Here is a 6,625-nt window from a genome sequence, read left to right on the forward strand (position 1 = left end):
TCATTAATTAGGAATGTCAGGTTACCTAATGGCCAAGTTGCAACAGTCACACACAGAAACCGTCCAGTTGTCAAATGATCTCATTCTAACAAATGTTCTCTGTTTGCCATGTTTTACTTTCAATTTGATCTTTGTCAGTAAATTGGTTTCAGTCAATCATTGTTGTTTAATTATCATGTTTACTTACTGCTTTATTCATGACCTTTTATCTTGGAAGACGATTGGAGTGGGGAAACTTGATGCTAGTCTCTATGACTTAGAACCTTGAACATCTCATCAACAGCTTCCAACTTCACTTTTCAGTCCACCAAAGCCTGCTGTCAATGTTGTGAGCAATCACCCTTTTGATCTCTGGCATAGAAGATTGGGCCATATACCTAGCTCTAGAATTTCTGTCATCAATAAAATTGTATCGAATGTAGGTAGTGCAGCAAATTTTCATTGTACCATTCGTCTACTTGCCAAACAGCATATTCTACCTTTTCCTATAAGTACGAATGTATCAACCAGTATTTTCAAACTAATTTATGTGGATATATGGAGACCTTTTCATGGTTCTTCTATTGATGGTTCCAAATTCTTTCTTACTATTGTTGACAATTATAGCAGGTCCACATGGACTTTTCTTATGAATAACACGTCTCAAACTAGAAGCATTATTACAGCTTTTTATAATCTGATCCTTACCCAATTCAACACCAAAATTAAGCAAATTCGTTCAGACAATGGATCAGAATTTCATATGACTGATTTCTACCAATCAAAGGGAATTATCCACCAACTTAGTTGCATTGAAACCCCTCAACAAAATGGGGTGGTTGAGTGAAAACATCAATGCCTCATGAATGTTGCTAGATCCTTAATATTTCAATCCAATCTTCCAAAACAATTCTGGGGTGATTCAATTCTTATAGCTACTTACCTTATAAATAGAATCTCATCTCCCACACTTTCTGAAAAGACTCCTTATGAACTCCTGTTCAACAAAAGGTCGACCTATGACCATTTACGTGTGTTTGGATGTCTATGTTGTACTTCTCCACTCAAAAGAAATATAGGTCAAAGATTGACCCCAGAGCTGATGCCTGCATCTTCCTTGGTTATCCTATTGGAATGAAGGCCTATAAACTCTTCAATCTAGCCACTCAAACCTGTATCATTTCGAGAAATGTGGTTTTTCATGAAAATATTTTTCCTTTCCATAGCATACCTTCACAGATACCTACAAACGTTCCACACTTACCTCTTTTTGTGAACAACAATGTTCCCTTCCTACTCTCTTATACATCCGTAACCACAGACTTATCTCAGTCTCCTATTTCATCCCCTAGAATGCATTCTTCTTTTGCAAGTTCTTCTATTCCCAATGCAGGTCAATCTCATATTTCCTCGCCTGTATTACATACTTCACCTGCAGAACCACATCACACCACCACTTCTCCTATACCTGCACTCCGAAGATCGACAAGATCCTATAGACCGCATTTTTATCTTGATCAATACCACTGCAATTCGACAAAGATAAATCATCTCAAACTTCAATCTGATTCCAAGGTAATTGTCACACCTGATAATGGTAAACCATATGATATTTCACAATATGTTGGATATGGTCACTTATCTTCTGAAGCATATGTGATTTCCATTTCCTCATCTTCTGAGCTTACATCTTTTTACCAAGCCTCCAAGAATCCAGATTGGTGTGCAGCTATAGATGCTGAGTTCCAAGCCTTGGTTACTAATAATACTTGGATTGTAGTAGAATAGAATGAGAGTAATTTTCTCTTCTTATTCATTAGGTACAATACAGGTATATATATATAAAAAGATCTGTGGAGAAGATCCTGATTTCTAGGAACTAATTTACATTATTTAAGGGAAGTAAATTACAGCTATATACAGAAGATTAATATCCCTAAAAATATGAACCCATAATTATAGTAAACTGAAGATTCCCATATGTGGCTAGTTTGAATTCCTACACTCCCCCTCAAACTAGGCGGTATATACTCATTAAACCAAGTTTGGAACTTAGCTCAATGAAGTTCGGATGGAAGAGTGCCTTTGTGAGGATGTTTGCTGCTTGAAGCCGAGATGGAACATGTTTCAGTGATATAACATTGCTTTCTATCTTTTCGCTGATGAAGTGTCGGTCAATCTCAACATGTTTTGTCCTATCATGATGGACAGGGTTCTTGGCAATAGCTATAGCTGATTGGTTGGCACACATCATATTTATAGGACCAGAAATGCTGACTTTGAGTTCACCCAGTAGCCGTTTAAACCAGATTCCTTCACAAATACCTTGAGCTAAGGCTCGAAATTCTGCCTCAGCACTACTTCGTGCCACCACCTGTTGTTTTTTACTCTGCCATGTCACTAAATTTCCCCATACATAGGAGTAATACCTTGAAGTTGATTTTCGGTCAATGGGGGATCCAGCCCAATCCGCATCCGTGTAGACCTCTAAGAAGCGATTAAGAGTCTTTTTGAACATTAGCCCCTTTCCAGGATCCCGTTTAAGATATCTAAGAATACGGTAAACTGCCTCCATGTGTGTTTCTGAAGGGTTGCTTAGAAATTGACTAATAAGGCTCACTGCAAAACTTATATCCGGACGCGTGTGAGTCAAATAGATCAACTTCCCTACTAAGCATTGATATTGTCCTTTATCCACAAGCATTTCTTCAGCTTCAGACTTTAACTTTGTGTTAGGGTCCATAGGAGTGTCCACTGGCCTACACCCACTCATACTTGTTTCCTTCAAGAGATCCAAGACATACTTTCGCTGGGAAACTGAAATTCCCTTACTTGATCTAGCCACTTCCATTCCCAAAAAATATCTTAGATGTCCCAAGTCTTTGATTTCAAACTCTTTGGATAAGAGAAGCTTAAGTCTCCTCATTTCCTCTTCATAGTTTCCCGTGAGAACTATATTATCAACATACACTATTAACATAGTAATCTTACCGTTTGTGAAGAGTTTGATGAAAAGAGTATGATCAGCTTGAGACTGCAAGTATCCATCTTGTTTTAGCACCCTTGTAAATTTGTCAAACCATGCACAGGGTGATTGTTTGAGTCCGTACAGTGATTTTCGAAGCCGACAGACTTTGCCTCGTGTACAATTAGTTTCGAACCCAGGAGGCATATCTATATATGCTTCTTCGACTAAGTCCCCATTCAAAAATGCATTTTTCACATCAAGTTGAAATAAAGGCCAATCTTGGTTCACAGCAATAGATAACAAAACCCGTACTGTATTGAGTTTGGCTAGAGGAGCAAATGTTTCCTGGTAGTCAATTCCATATGATTGAGTGTAGCCCTTGGCTACCAAGCGGGCTTTGAACCGTTCAACACTACCATCAGCCTTTTGTTTTACTGAGAAAATCCACTTGCACCCAACTGTTTGCTTTCCAGGTGGTAGAGTTGTTAGAGTCCATGTGCCGTTCTTTTCAAGGGCATGAAATTCTTCCAGAGTAGCAGCTCTCCATTCTGGAACTTTTAATGCGTCATGAACTGTTCTTGGAATCTGGATTTTGTCTAGAGTAGTCACAAATGCTCTGAGTTTCTGGGAAAGTTTGGAGTGGGTCATATAGTTATGGATAGGATGCTGTGTACATGAGCGAATTCCCTTTCTCTGAGCAATAGGTAGCTCCAAGTTTGGATCATATTTTGCAACCTCTTCAACACTGTATTCTGTGTTAGGTTTAGTCTTACCTTGCGCTATTTCAGGAATTGCTGAGTTCGGATTGGACTCCTGGTTTTGCTGATTTTGAACAGGCTGTTGAGGTTGTTTTCTCCTACTATAGACTTTTATTGCCTCATTAGGAAGGTGGAGATGTTTTGGGTACATTTCTGACTTATCGGGAGGTGAATTGGGTGACTTAAATGTGTTTGGAGAGCTAGCTACTGTTTGTGGGCTTGAAGGTGATGGAGACTCCTGGTTAGGTGAGCGAAGAATTGAATTGAGTGGAGTTGGACTTGGCACTGGATCAATGAGAGTAGTCCAATCCCAATTTTGTGATTCATGTGTGTCTATCTCCCCCTAAATTACAGAATTGGGAAAAAATGGTTTATCTTCAAAGAATGTGATATCCATGGTGTGATAAACCCTTTTGGTGAGAGGAGAAAAACATTTATATCCTTTTTTGTTTGGTGAGTATCCAATGAAGATGCATTTGAGTGCCCGTTCATCAAGTTTCCCTCGGCTATGAGGGTGGATATGAATAAAGGTAGTGCATCCAAAAATTTTAAGGGGAATTTGGGAAAGTAGGTGTGAGTTTGGATAGAGGTCAAGGAGGGATTGCACTGGAGTTTTAAATTTTAACACACGTGAGGGCATTCTATTAATGAGATAGGTTGCGGTAAGAACAGCCTCGCCCCAGAATTTCTTAGGTACATTAGACTGGAACAGTAATGAACGAGCAACTTCAAGTACATGACGATTTTTGTGTTCTACCACACCATTTTGTTGAGGTGTGTCCACGCATGAGTTTTGATGGACAATTCCATAAGATTGGAGATACGGACTGAAAATGGAGTTGAAGAAATCTCGGGCATTATCAGTTTTAAGGACTTGAATTTTGGCTTGAAATTGAGTTTGAATCATGGCATGAAAAGTTTTAAAGATTTGGCTGGTTTCAGATTTATCTTTCATGAGGAAGGTCCAGCTTAATCGGGTATGATCATCAACCAACAATAGAAACCACCTTGCTTCAGAAATATTAAGGATTTTGGTTGGTCCCCAGATATCACCATGAATAAGAGAAAAAGGAAGAGTTGGTTTGTATGGACGTGGGATATATGTACTTCGAGTGTGCTTTGATAATTGGCAGACATCGCATTGAAATAACTTTGCATCTTTATTAATGAATAATGAAGGAAACAAACGACTCAAATACAAGAAATTTGGATGACCTAAACGGTAGTGCCACAACATGATTGCACTTGTTTTATTGGACTGACCTATTGACTCATGACCATGAACTGACCAACACTGGGGGGGGTCTGACACTAGTCTTATTATGACTCTGAGCTAGCATAGAAGAAGAGTCTACTTTGAGGAGATACAAGCCTGCACAAAGTTCAGCATTGCCAATCGTCTTCTCCGAACCCAAGTCCTGAAAAACATAAGATTTGCCAAAAAATTTAGTCCCGCAGTGAAGATCACGATTTATTTTGCTTACAGAGATTAGATTACAATTAAGATCGGAACAAATAACACTGAGTGCAGGATAAGATTGTGTGAGAGATATATGGTTCCTATTCCAACAACTCTTGAGCGTGAACCATTGGCAATACGCACTGTTTGATAGTCCTGACATGGAGTATAAGTTGAGAACAGTGATCTATCACCTGTCATGTGGTCTGATGCGCCTGAATCCACTATCCAAGATGTTGAGGGTGACTGATTCACATGAAGTGCCTGGTTTCCATTGTTGTGCACAGATCTGTCCCCTGTCCCAATTTTTAATGGACTGGTTGACATATTTCCCTTGCTAATCAGGTGCTGAAGCAGCTCCAACTGGTCCTACGTGAAAGGATTTTGGTTTTGTGATTTAGTTGCTTCTGTAGAGACTGCATTTACCCGACTCTCACGATAGCCAGCAGCCCTGTTTGGCTTCCAATCTGGTGGCTTTCCATGTAACTTCCAGCAGGTTACTTTTTCGTGGCCTGGCATCTTATAGTGGTCGCACCAAGGACGTCCCCTTCGTGGTCAATTTTCACCGGGAGTCTGGATCATCCCACGAGCAGCACAAGCAGCAGGTTCGACCATGGACACGTGGTCTTTGGCTGCAGCAAGGGCTGAGCCATCAGTGGATGCAGGTGTATTAGAATGTCCTATCATGACTCGTTTTTTGCTCCCCTCTCGACGTACCTCGAAAAAGACTTCTCGAAGACTTGGTGGGAGCTTGGCTCCAAGTATCCGACCTCGCACCTCATCAAGGGACTTATCAAGACCCATCAGAAACTTGAAGATGCGTTTGGTCTCTACTGTTTTCTTGAAATAGGTGCTGTCATCAGGACATTTCCATTCGTGAGATTCAAAGAGGTCCAACTGTTGCCAGTGTCGCGTCAGAGTGGTAAAGTAGGTGGTGACTGTGTTTTCTCCTTGCCTTAGATCATGTAGGATATTCTCTACATGGAAGAGTTCAGCAGTATTCTCACTACTAGAGAAGGTGTCACGGGCTGCATCCCATATTTCCTTGGCTGTAGTGTAGAGAAGGAAGTTCTCACCTATCTCGGTAGTCATTGAGCCAATTAACCAGGAAATGACCAGGTTGTTTTCTGCCCTCCAAACTCTGAATCTGGGATCACTTGAACTTGGTTGGACAGCAGCCCCTGTAAGAGAATCATCCCGGCTTCGTCCACTGATAAACATCATTATGGATTGCAACCATTGGAGATAGTTGTGGCCATTGAGCTTGTGGTTGATTATAGGGGTAATATTGTTTTCGGGAGTGGTCTGAGTGACCTGAGAATTGATAGGAGTATTGGGAGATGATGAAGAGTTGTTGGAAGTTTGTTCAGATTCGGCTATGGTGGATGAGATTATCACAGAGGTGACAGAGAAATATGAATTGAGAATAGGTTAGGGCCGGCGGCCAGACAGATGAAAAAT

Source organism: Olea europaea, unplaced genomic scaffold, assembly GCF_002742605.1.
Source record: "Olea europaea var. sylvestris unplaced genomic scaffold, O_europaea_v1 scaffold2104, whole genome shotgun sequence".
Taxonomy (NCBI): domain Eukaryota; kingdom Viridiplantae; phylum Streptophyta; class Magnoliopsida; order Lamiales; family Oleaceae; genus Olea; species Olea europaea.